At 41.9% G+C, this 23,693-nt stretch overlaps 1 long non-coding RNA gene across 1 annotated transcript; it reads left to right on the top strand.

Moving 5' to 3' along the window:
* The first annotated feature begins 3,680 nt into the window (after positions 1–3,680).
* LOC118992719 (uncharacterized) lies at positions 3,681–23,095 on the top strand. The gene is made up of 3 exons (XR_005067711.1): positions 3,681–3,828; positions 8,100–8,298; positions 22,987–23,095. It is a non-coding gene; the product is annotated as an uncharacterized LOC118992719 (long non-coding RNA).
* The last annotated feature ends 598 nt before the right edge of the window (positions 23,096–23,693 follow it).

Genomic DNA, 23,693 nt, shown 5'->3' with positions numbered 1-23,693 from the left:
GGGGCAAGCATTAGCTGCAGTGGGCTGTTCTGATACCTGGAACAAGGAAAGATTCTAAAAACGTAAAGTATGGCCCTTTTGGCCAATAGAGGCTATTTCAATCCTTTCTTGCCATATTTTAAAAAAATAGCTTTTTGCTAGTGTAACAAGATTTTTCCTTAAATTAATGAAATAATGATGAGAATGTAACAGTTAGAATTACACCTTATGTTTGGCAGCCATTGCTTAAAAGATTTTTAAAAGATTTTAATTATTTGGCTTTTTATTTTAAGTATTTTTAATTGATGATGCTATTATAGCTTTCCCAATTTTTCCCCTTTGTTCCCCCTCTTCCCTGCCTTCCACCTTCCAGCATACCCCCTCTTAGTTCATGTCCATGGGTTGTACATGTAAGTTCTTTGAGTCCTCTGTTTCCTGTGCCATTTTTATCTCTCTCTGTCTATTCTTTGCCTACTAATTATGCTTCTTCTCTGCACCCTTTCCCTTCTATTCCTCCATTCCCCTTCCCCACTGAAATACCTTCATGTGATCTCCATTTCTCTGATTCTGTTCCTCTTCTATTGTTTGCTTAGTTTTTGTTTTTGTTGTTTTTCTTTTGTTTTAGGTTCATTTGTTGATAGTTGTTTGTTGTCATTTTACTGTTCATATTTTTAATCTTCTTTTTCTTAGATAAGCCCCTTTAATATTTCATATAATAAAGGTTTGGTGATGATGAACTCCTTTAACTTGACCTTATCTGGGAAGCACTTTATCTGCCTTTCCATTCTAAATGATAGCTTTGCTTGATAGAGTAATCTTGGCTTTTATCACTTGGAATACTCCTTTCCAGCCCTTTCTTGCCTGCAAGTTTTCTTTGGAGAAATCAGCTGATGGTCTTATGGGAACTCCTTTGTGGGTAACTCTCTCCTTCCCTCTTGCTTCTTTTAGGATTCTGTCTTTATCTTTATTTTTGGGCAACTTAATGATGATGTGCCTTGGTGTGTTCCTCTTTGGGTGCAACTTCCTTGGGACTCTCTGGGCTTCCTTGACTTCCTGAAAGTCTATTACCTTTGCCAGATTGGGGAAGTTTTCCTTCATTATTTGTTCAAATAAATTTTCATTTTTTTTTGCTGCTGTTGTTCTACTTCTGGCACCCCTATAATTTGGATATTGGGAAGTTTCAGGTTGTCCCTGAGGTTTGTAAGACTCTCTTCACTTTTTTAAATTCTTGTTTCTTCATTCTGTTCCAAATGGATGGTTATTTTTTTCTTTTGTTCCAAATTGTTGCTTTCAGTCCTGGTTTTCTTTCTGTCACTGTTGGTTCCCTCAATATTTTGCTTTATTTCATTTTGGGTATCTTTCATTTGTTTTGTTTTGTTTTGTTTTCTTCATTTTTGGACCAAGCTCAATCAGTTCTGTGAGCATTCTGATTGTCAGAGCTTTAAATTCTCCATCGGTTAGGTTGGCTATCTCCTCATTGCTTAGTTCTCTTTCTGAGGTTTTGTTATGTTCTTTCATTTGGGCCATCTTTCTTTGTCTTGGCACACCTGATAATTTGTAAGGGGGCAGGGCTTTAGGTATTTACCTGGGCAGGGCAACCCTCTTTGCTGCTTTGGGGCTGCCTGTGGGGAAGGGGCCAGAGAGGGAACAGTGCAGCTTGCCTGCAATTCTCTAGCACACTTTCCAAGGGACTCTCCTGTGAGACTGGGAGTTTCTCCCACTGTGGCAATAGCCATAATCCAGTCAACTCTGAGTTTTAGTTTCCCCTTAAGTCAGCCCTGCTTGCACAGCCCAGGGCCTCTCCTGCCCGTCAAATCTACTGCCTAACAATGTTTTTCCTCAGCTGCCTGCATGGTCTGCCACCTTACTGGTCTGGTTGTTCTGGCTGATTTTTTCTCTAATTCCTTGGTTGTCAGAATTCCATGCAGTTTGATTTTCTGGCACTTCTGGTTGTTTATTGATTTTAGATTGGTTGTTATCCTCCTTTTGGCTGTGTGAGGAAGCAAAGGGTTTTTACCTCTGCCTCCATCTTGGCCGGAAGCTTGTACCTATTTATTCACTTTTAGAGGGAGAAAGAGAGGGAGAGATAAACTGCAATCAGTGCTTCTTGCATTTCCCCATCTGGGGAGCTGGCCCATCATCACTCAGTCATAGGCCCTGACTGGGACTTAAACCTGCAACATTTGCATTTGTGGGATGATACCCAACAGACTGAGCCACACCAGTCAGGACCATTGCTTAAAAGTTTTGTATCTACACTTCTGATTATATGTAAATATGTTTAAGCCAGACTTCAGCGAGCATTCAGAAATACAAAACTCGTTTATTAGTTCTGCAGGCCTTTCTGGACTCTGTGCAAGTCAGTCTTCCCAGGGACCTCCTTCCAAACTCCCTGTGTCCCCCAAAATACCAGTTCTGGTTTTTGCATGGAGTTATACTTCAATTATACAGTGATTTTCCAGAGACACTTTGAGAATGACAATTTATACGTGTCTGCGGTAAAAACATCTAATGTACACTCTTTTGTAAAAATTTAGCAAATGCTCAATGGTATTTTCTCTAGGATTGATTGAGTTTGAATGAATAGGACACCTACTTCAAAATAAATGTCATTGCAGATGGAGTAGATTACTGTGTTGTGTTCAAGTACACTTAACATTTTGGTATCAGCCCAAGTTTAGTAAATATACTAGTAAGTACCTTTTGGGTCAGAGTGCATTTATTATGGCACAACTGGAACTTATTAGTGCCTTGAAATCTTAAAAAGTACTGAATGTTTTTGTTTGTTTAATGTAAGCCTTGAAGGTAAAAACCATGGGATTTCTTTGTTTTCTTTAAAGCCGGAGATACAAATAACCCACCAAGAATTACTTAAAATCTTGTTATCAGTGGGAATGTAGCCATGAGCCACAACAACACAGAAGAAGATATGGAGAATGGTAAGTACCTGTGGGTTGCTTACTTTAATTGGGCAGAAAACTCTGTCAGAAACACAAATAAGTGCGATGTACATTTCTTCCTCACATGCTTCTGAGTTTCTTAAAAGCAGCTAGTTTTTTAGGAGGTTCTACCTGAAGAAAAATTAGGATGTTTTGTTGTTGAATTTCAAGATTACTCACAAATTTCAAGGTAAGTCTGTTGCCCCCAGCCTAGGTGAGGAGGTTTAAATATAGGAGTTTATAATAGATGGTTGTTTACTTGGGTGTGCAATTTTCCCGCCACTGTTAGTATCCAGAATGAATACACGTTACTCTCCTTTTCCTTCTTGTTTCCAGCAAGATACTTCTGGACATTGGAACTTGGCTTTCCATTGCAATCTTGTAGTGTGTATATCAGTTGTCTGTTCCCCACTCCCATTAGATATGAAATCAGACCAAGCTTTGTGTTTCATTCTCCCACACTAACTTTTGGTCTATACCTTCTATGCAAAAAACATGTGCATATGTACATGCATGGCCATTGTGTGCCTAAGGAATCACTTTCTTTTGAGGCAGTTTCTTCCTTGTAATTTATTGGATTATGTGACCTGTACATTTGCAAGGTCACAATCATGAGCAGGTAGCAGCCAGTAATCACTTTATGCAACCCCTGGAATCTTGCAGTGTAATATGAAACCATGTTTCTATCAAAAGCATGTCCATCAACCCTCATGAGGGTTGTGTCCTTCCCAGGGGTGTAATGGGGCAGTTGAAGGAAACCTCATCAGCCACGGGCTGCACCACCAGAAGGACTGCTGTTCAGACCTCCTGCCAAAAGTTCAGCCTCCATGAGAAACTGCAGCCGTAGTTGAGAGTTCTCTCACAGTGCGGTTTACCCCCTGGCAGCTGGCTGAGGCAATATCTGAGGAAGGTAAAGAGGCGTGGCTTAAAGCCCACTGATTTGTTACCTGTGGAGTGTGCTTTCCACTCTAGACCAAGGGCAACGGTGTGGGTGTGGTCTCTTTGGTTGCTGGGCTTTTGGTTTTATTTTAGACACCGGAGATGCCAAAAGTGATTCAGATAATGCAGTGGGAAAGCACAGTCAGGTCTCATGTGCCAGGTTTGAGTTAAGGGCCAACTTTAGCCACTTGTAGAGCAGTGGGTGGTCCAATCCAGTCACAACTCTCGCAGTCCAGTTCTCACAGAGCAATTTCATACTGATAGTTCCCTTTGTGTTTTTGGGTGGAGTGCTTGGGAGAAGGCACAGGTGCAGATGAAAGGGCAGGGTGTCTCAGCCTCGGCTGTGTTCCCTTTCTGGGTGGGCCATTCTTTGTTGTAGGGGGCTGTCCTGTGCATTTGAGGACACAGTGTCATTCCACCCCTATTTCCCACCTGACTCCCATGCCCCCACCCCCGCCCCAGTTGTGACAACCAAATATCTAGACATTGTCTGAAGTATCTTGGGAGCCACCGTTCCCTCTTTTGTGGACCAGAGTTATGTGGTCATAATGTATGTAAAATCCCTTTCCTCTCTAGAGGCAATTCTGCTAAATTATTAGTGGTAAATAATGGTGCTGAACCCCAGAAACTAAAAGTGGGGATGCTCCTGTTGGGAATTACCAAATGGAAAAAGCATAGTATAGGAGGAAGTAGAGTGGTCTTCAATAGCACTGTCTCCCTGGTTTGGATTTTAGGTGCCTTTTGAAAGGCCCAGGAGTAAGAGAGTGACCAAGTTCATTTCTATTTGCTAGCAAAGAGGTCAGGAGGGAGGTGGTTCTGGTTCTAGGAGTTAGAAGCCTTACTGAAGGGCAGCGTTTCTGCAGTCATGATGTGTATTTCAAAAACACTCTTCAGCAGGACCTAAGTGTGCTGTGAATCTAGGAAGTCTGAGGACTGCTAGGTTAAACAGGTTTCTGTACTATAGTACTTTTTTAGGTCACCAGTTTCTGAACATCTTTCTCCAAAAGACTCTGGAGTTTAGAACTTCTTTTTCCCCAATCTCCTTTTAGCATCTTGTTCTGGAAAACACTGGATTACAATGATCAATGCCCTAACTGTGCAGAGAGACATAGGGCATATTTCCCACAGAAAAGTTAAGTAGCTAATAGCACAGATTAGAAAGATGTCTGTGAGGTAGAGAGCGTTTACAAATCCTGTTAACATAGAATTGTGGGCAAGTAACCAAATCGTTATCTAGTTGTGCTTCCTTACTATACTTTGATTTTAGTTTCTAACTGTTCTGCCTGGTGTGATTATGGGAAGTTTTAGAGCAAATGGAGCCTATGAAGAGCTTGGTGAATCTGTACATGTGGGTGGATCTAGATTGAGATTGTTGGTACCTATAAAAGTAATTTCTGGGAATTAACTAGGACTTGTAAAGACTCATATTCAGACAAGTAATTGAGATTTATTAAAATTAACTGCAAGGGTGCCATTTGGAAAAACTTCAGGCTAACCTCTCTGATTCAGAAAACCAAAGTATTAATCTTCTCCACTTTTTCATGCAACCAAACCCTTTGCCCTATGAAGGTAAGATTGTTGTAAGAATGGACATTGGTATCTGTGGACTGCAGGAGCCGGTGCTGCTCCTTGAGGACAGGATGGGAAGGAAGTGAGTTATCAGGTTTTCTGACTGAGAATGTGTGATGACAGCAGTTAAACACGAACCCCATCATCATCCTATTATTTACAATAAAACGAGTAATGGAGTAATGAAATAGGTGCTCTGTGGCATCGTGACAGCTTACATTTTCTCTTTGGTTGAAATATTAATACTGAGGGATATGGGGTACCCTTCCTAATACCAAGTATACTGCCTTTGAAAACATTGTTAATTTTGAAGTGATTACAGACAGAGAAATTTGCAAAAACAGTGCATAGGATCCTGAGTACCTTTTCCTGGGTTTCTTGGGGAAGGACTTACATTAGCCTCTTGTATTTGCTCATAGGGGGCTATCAGGCCAGCTCTGTCTGCCAAAGATGGGTTTCAAGTCAACTTCTCTTACTTGTAGACTCTTCAATTTTGACCTTTGTATTTGATATAATTTTTGTTTTTGATATAATTTTTCTTTATATTTGATATAATTTTTCAGTCATTGAATTAGTATAAAGAGTTTCGAGCCATGGGGTGAGATTTCTATACATATGAAATCTCATGTTTAATTTCGTGATTAGCGTGTTTTGGGATGTTAAATCTGTTCTAAGGATGTGCTTTCTTTAAATGTGAGGCAGAATCTCACATCTAGTGTATAATTAAGCCAGTGTGAACTTAGTACTGTAAGCCAGGGTGGTGTACTGTAAGCCAGTGTGAACTTAGTACTGTGAGCTGAGCATTAGAATGCCACTCTGCAAATCAGAGGCAGGATCACTGTGCTTAGTGTTCACGAATTTCGGGTATTGGAACCCCTATGGTCACTTTGTAAAACACTTTGGATAAGATGAACCATTTACCTTTAGCAAGCCTGTTTCCTCGTCAATAAGTTGGGAATTATGTAAAAGCTTCCCTTGCCTACCTTGCAGGAGTTAAATTCCACTCAGATGTGATCTGTGTATCTATAAAAAAGTGGTCTATTTTTTTTTGTCTAAACTGTTCTAGACATCATTCTCTTGAGCAAGTTTCTTTTCTTCTCAGTGGGCTTTTATTTTCCCCCAAGGGATTAGAGTTGCCTGTCACTGGGAGAGGCTCAAATACAGAATGCACCTCTTAGTGTGACTCACCCCTTGCTCAGTTGCTCTCGTTTCAGAGGGCTTCTTTGTAAACTGCCAAGCAGTGTTACATGTAGGAAAAAAATTAAGGATGAAGAAATAGTTTTAAAGAAGGTAAAAAAAAAAACTCACCCATTCTTTGGGATTTTCTTTTCTTTGGTGAAGAATATTGCCCTCTCATGAGGACTGATGGACATGTTTTCCTAAGAACAAATTCAGTTAGTCACAAATAAGCAGTTTGTGTATGCTGAGATGTCTGCAGCCTGAGCACTCAGCCATCTCCTTGGAGATTGAAGGATGAAGGAAGGGAGTGTGGTCTTGACATGCTCTTCTTTCCCTAAGGCTCCAGTCTCATTGGTGCCTCAGGAGCCAGTGGGAATGGATGTGAAAATAGCACCTGATTCTTAAAAATCCTTCCAGGCTCCTGCTATTCTGTAGACCAATTTGTATCTCCTCAGGGGTGGCCCTTGGTTCCCTGCCTGTCTGTGAACTGTTCCCATTCTGCAAAGAGATAGATATAGAAAGCAAGAGAAAGCATTTAGAAATGTGTATCCTGCTGTGGCAGTTTTATGATGTTTTATTAGGAAGTGCTGGCAGTGACAGATTGGCACGGTGGCCTTGAGAGGACCACTTCTTCACGTGAGGAGTCTGAGAAGCATCACTGTGGACACTGCTGGGTTTGTCAAAGCTAACTGGGGCCTGTGCCACTTAAATGAATAGCCACCATGAGTAAAAGGTGGAAATCTGAAGTGTGTGGCATTAGTAAAAGTCTACTAAGAGGCACTATATCAATGCTTTGCTTTTTATTGGGGAAAACCACAATTCCTTTAATTGGCCTTCAGTCTCATTGAGTAATAAACATTATCATTTTCTGGTTGTATTTTAATAGTTATTCTCCATATGGAATCCAGGCTGTTGTTTCACAGTAACTGTTAACTACGATGTTAACTTTTATTTTTAGCCTAACTTTATAGCAATGTTTTTGGCTGTAAACAGCACTGCTCTTCCTTGGGTTTGGTCATTTCCCAGTCCCCCCAGAGGGCCTCCTTTGTTATTGCAAGTTCAGTGCCCCCTTCATTTTTTTCCCTCCAGCTCAGCTCATTTCTGAAACTTTTTCTTTTCTTCTACAAGTCCTGTTCTTGAACATTTTACATCTTTCATCCGTTCTCTCCACAGCCCCTCCATGCACTGAGGATTATGTGGGAATTAAGATAGGGTAGAACAGATGTTCTTATCACACAGAACTCTTAAATCTAGGAGGGAAGGCAGGTGTGTGTTGTTAGCCTTCTGAGTTTGGGTTTCATTGACACTGAAAGTGTATGTCATTGTACTGCTTTAGGTTATTTAGTAACTTGGAACTCATACTATCATTTTCCCAGAGAGCTGGTTTTTAGCAGCTAGGTTGGGGTTGTGTAGAATAGTTCATCCCCGCTTGCCGGTGCTTTCAGGGCTTTTTTCCCAGTGCACAGGCTCTGATTTCAACCTGTTTTCTTGCAGACACGAGTTGGCGCTCCGAGGCAACCTTTCAGTTCACTGTCGAGCGCTTCAGCAGACTGAGTGAGTCGGTCCTTAGCCCTCCGTGTTTTGTGCGAAATCTACCATGGAAGATTATGGTGATGCCACGCTTTTATCCAGACAGACCTCACCAAAAAAGCGTAGGATTCTTTCTCCAGTGCAATGCTGAATCTGATTCCACGTAAGACAGTTTAAATGATGCAATTACAAATCCACAGATAGGACAATACATTGGAAGCCAAATTTGATCAGCCCTTTTGCATTCTGAAAAACTTTTTGGAATTTTCTTGCTGCTTGTACATAGCCTTTGATTTTAAATAAGACTGCATACATTTCCCTCTTTTAAACTCATCAGTAGGTACTTTGTCCAAAGTAGAAAAGATACACATTTTTTCTTGCAAATAAAAGACTGAAGTTCATATGAACATGGAATCAGGGACCAGTAGACTAGCTGACTATTGGTTCACCAGGCCTAATTGTTATCCAGTAACTTTATGAGGAAAAAGCTGTAGCTAACAAAAATTCCTTAGGCTAATATTCTTCTCATTCTTTGTCAATCAGTTCTTATAGGTTATTCAGACAATTCAAAATAAAACATTCAAGGGGTTTACAATGTTAGCCTGTTTTACTTATTTAAGAAAATAAATTTTTTTATTCATGTAATTTATACACCGAGGTATATTATAAAATGTTGTTACAAATTAAGACATTTCTTCATGGTCCCTCTTTTCAGATAAACACAAAGGTGATTGACTCGGCTTCCCCTTAATTAAAAATTGTCCACTTTTCAACATTTAGCAGAACCCCAAGGAGACAGTTTTTGCATGGCATCTAGACCACTTTTTACCGCCAAGCCACTTCCCTAAATTGCATCTGCCCCGTCTCTCTGCCACCTGCAGACTGTGGCCCTTTGGTGCTCTCAGAGCAGGTTGTTCCCCAGGGAACACAACCTCCTGGCTCTAGCTGTTCTGTCAAAGCTCCAGGAAGTACAACTCATTTTATGTTTCTTTTTACTAGAAGTTTTAAGAAGTGCCAAGCCCATTTTATAGTGCACTTAAGACTGTATGTAGGTTAAGATTTTTATTCCTATGGTCAAATGATGGTCTGATCTGATGAGTATTGGGCGATTTTAGTCTTAATAGCCGCAGTCTGAACAGTAGTTTGGAAACAGTGAGTGGTTCACATCCAGCGTAAGGACCCTGAGCAAGTGGAAGTGCCAGCGTGCTGGCTCTGCTCTTTTTGGCGTTTCAGTGAGTTTGCAGCACTGTGAACCTTCGGTGGACTTTTAAAGTGGCATAGCTTTTGGTTTTTAAACACTGATCCNGAAACCTCATCAGCCACGGGCTGCACCACCAGAAGGACTGCTGTTCAGACCTCCTGCCAAAAGTTCAGCCTCCATGAGAAACTGCAGCCGTAGTTGAGAGTTCTCTCACAGTGCGGTTTACCCCCTGGCAGCTGGCTGAGGCAATATCTGAGGAAGGTAAAGAGGCGTGGTTTAAACCCCGCTGCTTTGTTACCTGTGGAGTGTGCTTTCCACTCTAGACCAAGGGCAACGGTATGGGTGTGGTCTCTTTGGTTGCTGGGCTTTTGGTTTTATTTTAGACACCGGAGATGCCAAAAGTGATTCAGATAATGCAGTGGGAAAGCACAGTCAGGTCTCATGTGCCAGGTTTGAGTTAAGGGCCAACTTTAGCCACTTGTGGAGCAGTGGGTGGTCCAATCCAGTCACAACTCTCGCAGTCCAGTTCTCACAGAGCAATTTCATACTGATAGTTCCCTTTGTGTTTTTGGGTGGAGTGCTTGGGAGAAGGCACAGGTGCAGATGAAAGGGCAGGGTGTCTCAGCCTCGGCTGTGTTCCCTTTCTGGGTGGGCCATTCTTTGTTGTAGGGGGCTGTCCTGTGCATTTGAGGACACAGTGTCATTCCACCCCTATTTCCCACCTGACTCCCATGCCCCCACCCCCGCCCCAGTTGTGACAACCAAATATCTAGACATTGTCTGAAGTATCTTGGGAGCCACCGTTCCCTCTTTTGTGGACCAGAGTTATGTGGTCATAATGTATGTAAAATCCCTTTCCTCTCTAGAGGCAATTCTGCTAAATTATTAGTGGTAAATAATGGTGCTGAACCCCAGAAACTAAAAGTGGGGATGCTCCTGTTGGGAATTACCAAATGGAAAAAGCATAGTATAGGAGGAAGTAGATTGGTCTTCAATAGCACTGTCTCCCTGGTTTGGATTTTAGGTGCCTTTTGAAAGGCCCAGGAGTAAGAGAGTGACCAAGTTCATTTCTATTTGCTAGCAAAGAGGTCAGGAGGGAGGTGGTTCTGGTTCTAGGAGTTAGAAGACTTACCGAAGGGCAGCGTTTCTGCAGCCATGATGTGTATTTCAAAAACACTCTTTAGCAGGACCTAAGTGTGCTGTGAATCTAGGAAGTCTGAGGACTGCTAGGTTAAACAGGTTTCTGTACTATAGTACTTTTTTAGGTCACCAGTTTCTGAACATCTTTCTCCAAAAGACTCTGGAGTTTAGAACTTCTTTTTCCCCAATCTCCTTTTAGCATCTTGTTCTGGAAAACACTGGATTACAATGATCAATGCCCTAACTGTGCAGAGAGACATAGGGCATATTTCCCACAGAAAAGTTAAGTAGCTAATAGCACAGATTAGAAAGATGTCTGTGAGGTAAAGAGCGTTTACAAATCCTGTTAACATAGAATTGTGGGCAAGTAACCAAATCGTTATCTAGTTGTGCTTCCTTACTATACTTTGATTTTAGTTTCTAACTGTTCTGCCTGGTGTGATTATGGGAAGTTTTAGAGCAAATGGAGCCTATGAAGAGCTTGGTGAATCTGTACATGTGGGTGGATCTAGATTGAGATTGTTGGTACCTATAAAAGTAATTTCTGGGAATTAACTAGGACTTGTAAAGACTCATATTCAGACAAGTAATTGAGATTTATTAAAATTAACTGCAAGGGTGCCATTTGGGACAACTTCAGGCTAACCTCTCTGATTCAGAAAACCAAAGTATTAATCTTCTCCACTTTTTCATGCAACCAAACCCTTTGCCCTATGAAGGTAAGATTGTTGTAAGAATGGACATTGGTATCTGTGGACTGCAGGAGCCGGTGCTGCTCCTTGAGGACAGGATGGGAAGGAAGTGAGTTATCAGGTTTTCTGACTGAGAATGTGTGATGACAGCAGTTAAACACGAACCCCATCATCATCCTATTATTTACAATAAAACGAGTAATGGAGTAATGAAATAGGTGCTCTGTGGCATCGTGACAGCTTACATTTTCTCTTTGGTTGAAATATTAATACTGAGGGATATGGGGTATCCTTCCTAATACCAAGTATACTGCCTTTGAAAACACTGTTAATTTTGAAGTGATTATAGACAGAGAAATTTGCAAAAACAGTACATAGGATCCTGAGTACTTTTTCCTGGGTTTCTTGGGGAAGGACTTACATTAGCCTCTTGTATTTGCTCATAGGGGGAAATCAGGCCAGCTCTATCTGCCAAAGATGGGTTTCAAGTCAGCTTCTCTTACTTGTAGACTCTTCAGTTTTGACCTTTTTGTATTTGATATAATTTTTCAGTCATTGAATTAGTATAAAGAGTTTCGAGCCATGGGGTGAGATTTCTATACATATGAAATCTCATGTTAAATTCCGAGATTAGCATGTTTTGGGATGGTAAGTATGTTCTAAGGATGTGCTTTCAATGTGAGGCAGAATCTCACATCTAGTGTATAATTAAGCCAGTGTGAACTGAGTACTGTGAGCCAGGGTGGCACCAGGCTCAGGGCACTGAGCTTCTGCATCTGCTGGGCCTGCCATCTTGTGGACTCAGTGCCATGCTGACTTCACCATTGTTTGGCCTTGTTTAATATATAAACAAGATGGTCTTTATAATTAATATAAAGATTAACTCAGAGACTTCCAGCCAAGATAGAGGTGTAGGTGGAAACACTGTGCCTCCTCACACAACCAAAATTAAGGACAACAAAGATTTAGAAACAAAAACAGAACCAGCACAGACAGAAAATTGAACTGTACAAAAGTCCAACAACGAGTCAACCAGACCGGTAGAATGGGTGGAGTTGGTGGCTGGTTGAGAGGAATTGAGGCAGGAAAAGGCAGTGGCAGCCTGACCCAGGAGCACAGACGGCATGGGGCTGACTGAGGCCACACATTCATGTGCAGACAAACTAGGCAAAAACAGACAGCAAGACAGACCACGTAACCCCGGGCTCCAGTGATCAGAAATAAAGTCTAAAAGCATTGATTTAAAAGGTGCCGGCTTGTGGGAAGCAGTGGAAGGAACTGAAATTCGAGGGGGGAGCAAGTGCCATTGTTCCCTCTATGACCCCACCCCCAACCCCACATAAAGCATCACAACCTAGCCACTGAGTTGCCCCCGCCCTGGTGAACACCTAAGGCTCTGTCCTTCACTATGTAACAGGTGCAACCTGACAAAAAGTGGCTCAATCAGAAGAACAAATCAAAGACCCAGAGCCAATACTTTTAAGCAATCAAGAGATAGCCAAACTATCAGATGCACAGTTCAAAATACTGGTGATCAGGATGCTCACAGAATTGGTTGATTTTGGTTGCAAATTAGATGAGAAAATGAAGGCTACACTAAGTGAAATGAAGCAAAATGCACAGGGAACCAATAGTGATGGGAAGAAAACTGGGACTCAAATCAATGGAGTGGACCAGAAGGAAGAAGGAAACAACCAAACGGAAAAGAATGAAGAAACAAGAATTCAAAAGAATGAGGAGAAGCTTAGGAACCTTCAGGACATCTTTAAACATTCTAACATCTGAATTATAGGGGTACCAGAAGGGGAAGAGGAAGAGCAACAAATGTAAAACTTATTTGAACAAATAATAAAAGAGAACTTCCCCAGTCTGGCAAAGGAAATAGATTTCCAGGAAGTCCAGGAAGCTCAGAGAGTCCCAAAGAAGGTGAACCCAAGAAGAAACACACCATGGCACATCATAATTACATTGTCCAAGAATAAAATGAAGAAGAGAATTCTAGAAGCAGCAAGAGATAAGGGGGCAGTCACCTACAAAGGAGTTCCCATCAGACTGTCAGCAGATTTCTCAAAAGAGACCTTACAGGCAAGAAGGGGCTGGAAAGAAGTATTCCAAGTCATGAAAGGCAAGGACCTACATCCAAGATTGCTCTATCCAGCAGAGCTACCATTTAAAATGGAAGGGCAGCCCTGGCTGGTGTAGCTCAGTGGAATGAGCGCAGGCCTGTGAACCACACGATCGTGGTTCGATTCCCAGTTAGGGCACATGGGAACTGGGTTGCGGGCCAGTTCCCAGTAGGGGACTCACGAGAGGCAACCATACACTGATGTTTCTCTCCTTCTCTCCTTTCTTTCCTCTCTAAAGATAAATAAATAAAATCTTTAAAAAATATGTTAATACCATTTGTTTATTAAAAAAATGGAGGGTCAGATAAAGCACTTCTCAGATAAGGTCAAGTTCAAGGAGTTCACCATCACCAAACCGTTACTATACGAAATGTTAAAGGAACTTATCTAAGAAAAAGAAGATTAAAAAAATGAACAGTGAAAAGACAGCAAACTCACAGTTATTAACCACCACACCTAAAACAAAAGCAAACTAAGTGGACAGCTAAAACAGGAGCAGAGCCACAGAAATGGAAATCACATGGAGGGTTAGCAACAGGGGAGCAGGAGGATGGGAGGGGGAGAAGGTACAGAGAATAAGAAGCATAGACAGTGGGGAGAAAATAGGGGGAGGGCAAGAGTAGTGTGGGAAATGTAGAAGCTAAAGAAGTTATGACACATGGACATAAACTAAAGGGGGGTGGGAGAGGGTGTGCAGGGTGGAGGGGAATGAAGGGGGGAGAAATGGGACTACTGTAATGGCATAATCAATAAAATATATTTTAAAAAGATTAATTCACAAATTTGACTAAAATGTGCAGTGGATGAGAAGCAAAGCTTTTATAATATATATCAGAAATTTTTAATGATTTTATTTATTTACTTTTAGAAAGGGGAAGGAAGGGAAAAAGAGAAGGGGAAAAATCCATCAGTTGCTTCTCGTGTGCCCCCTTGAGTACCTGGCCTTCAACAAAAGCTTGTGCCCTGATTGGGAATCGAACTGGTAACCTTCTGGTGGTTTGCAGGCTAGTGCTCAATCCATTTAGCCATACCAACCAGGCCTTTTTAAAAATGTTTTTATTTGTTTACTTTTAGAGATAGGGGAAAGGAGGGAGAATGTGTCAATTTTTATCTGTATAAAATAATCCTTTGAAGATCTGAATTGTATCTAAAAACAAAATAGAATTAGAAGAGAGGCAGGACTCTACTATGTTGAACTCTTTAGATCCCAGTAGTTAGTGTCTGGGGTGATTTTCACTTGTTTCCATTAATTTCTTCAATTACTATAAAACAGACCAATTTTATTGGGGTCTATGTTTGGCAGAGTGTTAGAGTAGCACTCTACAAATCATAGGCAGGGTCACCGTGCTTAGTGTTTGCGAACCTTGGGTATTGAAATGCTTGTGGTCACTTTGTAAAACATGGTGGATGAGGTGAGCCATTTAACCTCAGCAAACCTCAGTTCCCTTGTCTATAAATTGGGAATTAAGTAATAGCTTCCCTTCCCTACTTTGCAGGATTTAAACGCCACTCAGATGTGATCTGTGTATCTATGAAAAAGTGGACTATTTTTCTCCTAAGCCGTTCTAGACATCATTCTCTTGAGCAAGTTTTCTGTCTTCTCAGTGGACTTTTATTTTCCCTCAAAGGGATTAGGGTTGCCTGTCCCTGGGAGAGGCTCAAATACAGAATGCACCTCTTAGTGTGACTCACCCCTTGCTCAGTTGCTCTCCTTTCAGAGGGCTTCTTTGTAAACTGCCAAGCAGTGTTTCTTACATGTAGGAAAAAAATTAGGGATGAAGAAATAGTTTTAAAGAAGGTAAAAAAACACTGTCACCCATTCTTTGGGATATTCTTTCTTTGGTGAAGAATATTGCCCTCTCATGAGGACTGATGGACATGTTTTCCTAAGGACAAATTCAGTTAGTCACAAATAAGCAGTTTGTGTATGCTGAGATGGCTGCAGCCTGAGCACTCAGCCATCTCCTTGGAGATTGAAGGATGAAGGGAGGGAGTGTGGTCTTGACATGCTCTTCTTTCCCTAAGGCTCCAGTCTCATTGGTACCTCAGGAGCCAGTGGGAGTGGATGTGAAAATAGCACCTGATTCTTAAAAATCCTTCCAGGCTCCTGCTATTCTGTAGACCAATTTGTATCTCCTCAGGGGTGGCCCTTGGTTCCCTGCCTGTCTTTGAACTGTTCCCATTCTGCAAAGAGATAGATATAGAAAGCAAGAGAAAGCATTTAGAAATGTGTATCCTGCTGTGGCAGTTTTATGATGTTTTATTAGGAAGTGCTGGCAGTGACAGATTGGCACGGTGGCCTTGAGAGGACCACTTCTTCACGTGAGGAGTCTGAGAAGCATCACTGTGGACACTGCTGGGTTTGCCAAAGCTAACTGGGGCCTGTGCCACTTAAATGAATAGCCACCATGAGTAAAAGGTGGAAATCTGAAGTGTGTGGCATTAGTAAAAGTCTACTAAGAGGCACTGTATCAATGCTTTGCTTTTTATTGGGGAAAACCACAGTTCCCTTAATTGGCCTTCAGTTTCATTGAGTAATAAAAAATATAGCTTCTTTTTTATTTTGAAAGTTATTCTCTCCCTGGCTGGTGTGGGTCAGTGGATTGAGTGCTGGCCTGCAAACTGAAAGGTCACTGGTTAAATTCCCAGGAAGGGCACATGCCTGGGTTTTGGGCCAGGTCCCCAGTTGGAGGTGTGCAAGAGGCAACTGATTGTTGCATCTTTCACAAATTGATGTGTCTCTCCTTCTCTTTCTCCCTCCCTTCCCCTCTCTCTAAAACTAAAAAAAAAAAAAAAGTTATTCTCCCAGGGAGTTCAGGCTGGTGTTTCACAAGAATTGTGAACTAAGATGTTAACTTTTATTTTTAGGCTAACTTTATAGCAATGTTTTTGGCTGTAAACAGCACTGCTCTTCCTTGGGTTTGGTCATTTCACACTCCCCCCAGAGGGCCTCCTTTGTTATTTCAAGTTCAGCACCCCCTTTCTTTTTTTCCTCTGTAGCTCAGCTCACATCTGAGGCTTTTTTCTTTTCATCTACAAGTCCTGTACTTGAACAAATGTTACATGTTTCATCCCTTCTCTCCACAGCTCCTCCATGCACTGAGGATTATGTGGGAATTAAGATAGGGTAGAACAGATGTTCTCATCACACAGAACTCTTAAACCTAGGAGGAAAGGCAGGTGTGTGTTGTTAGCCTTCTGAGTTTGGGGTTTCATTCACACCGAAAGTGTATGTCATTGTACTGCTTTAGGTTATTTAGTAACTTGGAACTCATACTATCATTTTCCCAGAGAGCTGGGTTTTAGCAGCTAGGTTGGGGTTGTGTAGAATAGTTCATCCCCGCTTGCCGGTGCTTTCAGGGCTCTTCTCCCAGCGCACAGGCTCTGATTTCAACCTGTTTTCTTGCAGACACGAGTTGGCGCTCTGAGGCAACCTTTCAGTTCACTGTTGAGTGCTTCAGCGGACTGAGTGAGTCGGTCTTTAGCCCTCCGTGTTTTGTGCGAAATCTATCATGGAAGATGATGGTGATGCCACGCTTTCGTTCAGGCACATCAGAACAAAAAAGTGTAGGATTCTTTCTCCAGTGCAACGCTGAATCTGATTTCATGTAAGAGTTTAAATGATGCAATTACAAATCCACAAGTAGTTTAATACATTGGAAGTCAAATATGATCAGCCTTATTGTATTTTGAAATTTTTTGGAATTTCCTTACTTATGTACATAGCTCTTTGATTTTAAATTAGACTCAACACATTCCCCTTCTTAAAACTCACTGGTAGGTACTATATCCAAACTAGAAAAGATATATTTTTTCTTGCAAATAATAAAAGTTCAGGTTTTAGGGCTTTCTGACAAGATGGTGTCATAGGCCGACATGGCTCACCTCTTTGCACAACCACATCAAAATTACAACTAAAATATAGAACAACCACCACTCAGGAACATCAGAAATTGAGATTAATGGAAGTCTGGCAACTATAGAATTAAAGAAACCACATCCATTCAGACTGGCAGAAGGGTCACAGACATGAAGCAGGCTGGCCACACAACCATGTGGATAAAAATTCAGGAGGGATATCTTGAGAGCAAGGAGTCACACCCGCACACCAGGCCCCCCAGCCCAGGATTCCAGTGCCAGGAAGATAAGTCCCCACAACTTCTGGCTGCAAAAACCAGTGGTCATTGAGTTGGTGGAGGAGGCTGCTGGAGCCCTAAGCAGTTTCTTTTAGGGAACTCACAAATGGACTCACCTACTCAGACTGGCTTCCTCTGAGCTTCAGCACTGGGGTGGCAGCTTGAAAGGCACCAGTGGTATCCAGGGAGAGACTAAAGTGTCTGGTTCAGAGCAAGCAGAGGCCATTGTTCCTTTGCTGAGCCCTCAACCCACAGAGCTTGTAGGCTGGTGCCATATTTGAGACTCCATTGACTTGGCTAACACTGTATGATACACCTTGAAGATCCACAAAGACTCTACATAAAAATGACTAGTCTTGGCTCCTAAATCCTATCAAACAAGCAACAGCTGGTTTCAGTGAGCCATAGCAGCATCCAGATTAGATCCACAGCTTGGCTTTCCCTGGGAACTCTAAGCCGACCATAAGTAGCGGCCACCTCAGATTGCTTTACAGCCCAGCAGGGCAGCCCCAGGCAAAACATAGGAAGGTGTTGACCTTGGACTTTGCTCCCCAGGAAACCCCAGGGCCAGTGTACCCAGTGGATAGGCACAGACCACATTGGAGCACCATCACCCTGCCCCTGCACAGATGATCCTCCACAGAGGGCAGAGGTTGGTGGTCAGTGATCACAGCCAAACCTTGCAGCTGACTGGCCTGGGTAAATCTCTCCAGTGGATCTGCCAACAGTAACCAAGGCTCAAGTACAAGAGGAGGGTGTGCTCAGTCCCCAAGAAGGGCACACCTTGAGTACCCAGCTTGTGTGGTAGGGGAGGCTGTGCCACTGGACCCTACAGGACACCTATGACCTTAAGCCACACTACCAAGACATGGAAACAAAGCAGCTCTACCTAGTACATAGAGACAAATACAGGGAGGCTGCCAAAACAAGGAGATAAGGAAATATGGCCCAAATGATAGAACAGATCAAAACTCCAGAAAAAGAGCTAAATGAAATGGTGATAAGCAATCTACTAGATGCAGAGTTCAAAACAGTGATTATAAGGATGCTCAAGGAACTTAGTGAAGACCTCAGCAGCACAAAAAAGACCCAGTGAGGAGACTTCCGGCCAAGATGGAGGTGTAGGTAGACACACTGTGCCTCCTTACACAAGCAAAATTAAGGACAACAAAAATTTAGAAACAAAAAAAAATAGCCAGATCTGACAGAAAATTGAACTGTACAGAGGTCCGACAACCATCCAGACTGGTAAGAGTGGCAGAGTCGGTGGCTGGCAGAGAGGGGTTGTGGCAGGAAAAAGTGGTGATTGTTGATCCCAGGCATGCAGGCTGTGGCTGGCAGACTCCAGGCACAGGTTGGCAACATGCAGACCCAGTGAGGCATGCAAGGTTGCTGGCTAGCCACGAACACACATTTGCATGCAGATAAACCAAGTGAAAATGGGGAGCGAGACAGACTGTGCAATCCAGGGCCCCAGTGTCGGGAAATAAAGCCTAAAAGCACTGATTGAAAACACTTGTGGGGTTTGAGGTGCCAGGAGAGAGTCCCAGCCTCACAGGAGAGTTTGTTGGAGAGACCCACAGGGTCCTAGAATGTACGCAAGCCTACACACCCAGGAACCAGCACCACAGGGACCCAATTTGCTTGTGGGAAGCAGCGGAAGGAACTGAAATTCGAGGGGGGAGCAAGTGCCATTGTTCCCTCTATGACCCCACCCCCAACCCCACATAAAGCATCACAACCCAGCCACTGAGTTGCCCCCGCCCTGGTGAACACCTAAGGCTCTGTCCTTCACTATGTAACAGGTGCAACCTGACAAAAAGTGGCTCAATCAGAAGAACAAATCAAAGACCCAGAGCCAATACTTTTAAGCAATCAAGAGATAGCCAACCTATCAGATGCACAGTTCAAAATACTGGTGATCAGGATGCTCACAGAATTGGTTGATTTTGGTTGCAAATTAGATGAGAAAATGAAGGCTACACTAAGTGAAATGAAGCAAAATGCACAGGGAACCAATAGTGATGGGAAGAAAACTGGGACTCAAATCAATGGAGTGGACCAGAAGGAAGAAGGAAACAACCAAACGGAAAAGAATGAAGAAACAAGAATTCAAAAGAATGAGGAGAAGCTTAGGAACCTTCAGGACATCTTTAAACATTCTAACATCTGAATTATAGGGGTACCAGAAGGGGAAGAGGAAGAGCAACAAATGTAAAACTTATTTGAACAAATAATAAAAGAGAACTTCCCCAGTCTGGCAAAGGAAATAGATTTCCAGGAAGTCCAGGAAGCTCAGAGAGTCCCAAAGAAGGTGAACCCAAGAAGAAACACACCATGGCACATCATAATTACATTGTCCAAGAATAAAATGAAGAAGAGAATTCTAGAAGCAGCAAGAGATAAGGGGGCAGTCACCTACAAAGGAGTTCCCATCAGACTGTCAGCAGATTTCTCAAAAGAGACCTTACAGGCAAGAAGGGGCTGGAAAGAAGTATTCCAAGTCATGAAAGGCAAGGACCTACATCCAAGATTGCTCTATCCAGCAAAGCTACCATTTAGAATGGAAGAGCAGATAAAGCACTTCTCAGATAAGATCAAGTTCAAGGCATTCATCATCACCAAGCCCTTATTACATGAAATTTAAAGGGACTTATCTAAGAAAAAGAAGATAAAAGACATGGGCAGTAAAATGACAGCAAACTCACAATTACTAAGAACCACACCTAAAACAAGAACAAAAACAAACTAAGCAAACAACTAGAACAGGAACAGAACCACAGAAATGAAGATCACATGGAGGGATAGCAAGAAGGGAGTGGGAGAAGGAGAGAGGGGGGAAAAGTTACAGAGAATAAGTAGCATAGATAGTAGGTAGAAAATAGATAGGGGTAGGGCAAGAATAGTATGGGGAAGGTAGAAGCTAAAGAACTTATGACACATGGACATGAACTAAAGGGGGGTAATGTGGGTGAGAGGGGGTGCAAAGGGTGGAGGGAAATAAAGGGCAGGGGGAAATGGGACGAGTATAATAGCACAATCAATAAAATATATTTAAAACAGACACAGTGAGAAATGAAGGATACACTAATTGAAATAAAGAACAATTTATATGGAAACAACAGTTGAGTGAATGAAGCTGAGAATTACATCAATGATTTGGAACATAAGGAAGCAAAAACAACCACACAGAACAAGAAGAAAAAAGAATCCAAATAAATGAGGATAGTATAAATAGCCTATGAGACAACTTTAAAAGGTCTAACAATTTCCTCATGGGGTATCAGAAGGAAAAGAGAAAGAGCAAGACATTGGAACTCTACTTGAAAAAAACAGTGAAAGAAAAGTTCCATAATTTGGTGAAGGAAATAGACATACAAGTCCAGAGAGCACAGAGTCCCAACTATGATGGATGCAAAGAGACCCACTCAAAGACACGTCATTATTCAAAGGTCAAAGATTAAAGATAAAGAGAGGCTCTTAAAAGCAAGAGAAAAATTAGTTACTGGAAGGTTGCCAGATGGGAAGAATGCAAGGGAGAATGGGTAAAGAGGTGAGATTAAGAAGTATAAATAGGTAGTTACAGAATAGTCATGGGGATGTAAAGTATAGTGTAAAAAAAGGAGTATCCAAAGAGTTTGTACACCTGACCCATGAACATGAACAATGGTAGGGGGATAACCTGAGGGAGTTGAGGTGCTGAGTAGAGGGGCAAATGGGGAAAAATCAGGACAACTGTAATAGCAAAATCAATAAAATATAGTAAAAAACCCTAAAGTTTGTAGGAACATGGAATCAAGGCTCAATAGACTAGTCAGCCCATGAGGCTGACTACTGATTTACCTAGCATAATTCTTATTCACCAGTAACTCTCCAAGGGGAAAACTGTAGTTAAGGAAAGTTCTTTAAAAAAATTTAAAGTATTTTATTGGTTATACTGTTACAGGTGTCCCACTTTTTTCCTTTTCTCTTTATCTCCCTCCTCTCTGCCCTGCTCCCCTCACTCTCCAGCATCCCCCGCCCCCACCCCATAGTTCATGTCTGTGAGTTATACATGTAAGTTCATTGGCTTGTCCATTTCCCATACTATTTTTAACTCCTCCCTGACTATTTCGTGCCTACCTATTCTGCCTTTTATTACCCATACGCTTTCCCCCATTGTCCCCCTCTCCCTCCCCACTGATAACACGCCATTTCTACAATCTCCATTTCTGCAATTCTGTTCCTGTTCTGTTTGCTTCGTTTTTGTTTTTGTTTTTTAGGTTCAGTTGTTGTGGGTTTGTTGTTATTTAACTGTTCATAGTTTTTGATCTTCTATTTCTTACATGAGTTCTTTTAACATTTCATATAATAAGGGCTTGGTGGTGATGAACTTCTTTAGTGGTGGCCATATATCTTTGTCTGGGTGTACCTATTACTGTAAAGGGCAGAGCCTTAGGTATTCACTAGGGCAGGGCAATCCTCTTTGCTGTGTTGTGGTACTGTCTCCACAGATGGTCAGAGAAGGAACAATGCTGCTCGCAGTGCCCTTGTCTCACTTTCTATCACTTCCCTCACTTTCCGTAAGCAGTTTGTGCCCCAGAGGACACTGGCTCTAGCTATTCTGTCAAAGCTCCAGGAAGTTCTACTCATTTTGTTTCTTTTTACTGGAAGTTTAAAGACGTGCCAAGCCCATTTTATAGTGCAGCTAGGACTATATGTAGTTAAGATTTTTATTCCTATGGTCAAATGATGGTCTGATCTGATGAGTATTGGGCGATTTTAGTCTTAATAGCCGCAGTCTGAACAGTAGTTTGGAAACAGTGAGTGGTTCATATCCAGCGTAAGGACCCTGAGCAAGTGGAAGTGCCAGCGTGCTGGCTCTGCTCTTTTTGGCGTTTCAGTGAGTTTGCAGCACTGTGAACCTTCGGTGGACTTTTAAAGTGGCATAGCTTTTGGTTTTTAAACACTGATCCAGAGGCCCTTTGAGATCTGCCCCAAACGTGACGGACGGCATCTATGGTCCTGTCACTTGTGGTTGTGATTCAGCACCATGCTCAGGGTTTGTCAGGGGCCCCCTGTTACAGCCCTGCCCATAGGCCTGAGTCAGAGGTGCTCTTGAGAACCTGACAGTACCTGTAAGCTACCAGGGGCAGGTGTGACGCTGACAAGTGACACCTTCATTAGTAGAACCTAGAGGTTCTAGTCTACTAAAAAAAGGTAGTATCATCATTCTTGTTTTCCTATTCTTTTAAAATGCTATCCATAAAATTGTAATTTGACCCCAAAACTGTAGTCTCTTATAAAATTTCAACATGTATTTTAAAGATAGCAATAAAAATGTGACTTTAACTTTTGAAAAATTAAAAAGTAAATAAAGCCACGAGTTAAACCAGTAGGTAAGGGCACCCTCAATCCTTCTGAGCCTTTTCTCCTCTCAAGGTAAATATGCTTGCCAACCACCCACCCTGCCTACACACAAACAAGATAAATATGGGATTTTTTGCTGTGTTTTTAAAAATATATAAACATCAACAAAATACTTCACCTAAGGCTTAGATTATTTTCTTCAAACAGGTCATGGTCTTGTCATGCACAAGCAGTGCTGAAGATTACAAATTACAGAGATGAGGAGAAGTCATTCAGTCGTCATATTAGTCATTTATTCTTCGACAAAGAAAGTGATTGGGGATTTTCCAATTTTATGGCATGGAGTGTAAGTAACAGTGAATTTAGACTCAGTAATAATCTGAGGATTATTGTATTTTCCTAAATCTTTTATTACTCATAGCCTGCTATTTATTTATTTATTTATTCATTCATTCATTCATTATTGATTTTGGAGAGAAAGAGAACGGGGAGTTATCAGCTTGTTGTTATACTTATTTATACATTCATTGGTTGATTTTCTTTTCTTTTTTTAAAAAATATATTTTATTGATTATACCATTACAGTTGTTCTATTCCCCCCCTTCATTCCCCTCCACCCGCACACTCCCTCCCCCACCATTCTCCCCCTTTAGTTTATAACCACGTGTCTCAAGATCTTTAGATTCTATATTTCCCCCACTATTCTCGCCCTCCCCCCTATCTATTTTCTACCTACCATCTATGCTATTTTCTGTGCCTTCTCCCCCCTTCTCCCCCTCCCACCCCCCTGTTTCTAACCCTCCATGTGTTCTTCATTTCTATGGTTCCACTCCTGATCTAGCTGTCCTCTTGGTTTGCTTTGGTTTTAGGTGTGGTTTTTAATACCTCTGTGTTTGATGTCCTTTCACTGTTAA

The sequence above is a fragment of the Sturnira hondurensis genome, unplaced genomic scaffold (genome assembly GCF_014824575.4).
Source record: "Sturnira hondurensis isolate 20B ecotype Veracruz unplaced genomic scaffold, ASM1482457v3 Scaffold0008199, whole genome shotgun sequence".
Taxonomy (NCBI): Eukaryota; Metazoa; Chordata; class Mammalia; order Chiroptera; family Phyllostomidae; genus Sturnira; species Sturnira hondurensis.
The sequence above is the reverse complement of the archived record's forward strand: the minus strand, read 5'-3'. Positions and strand labels throughout refer to the sequence as shown.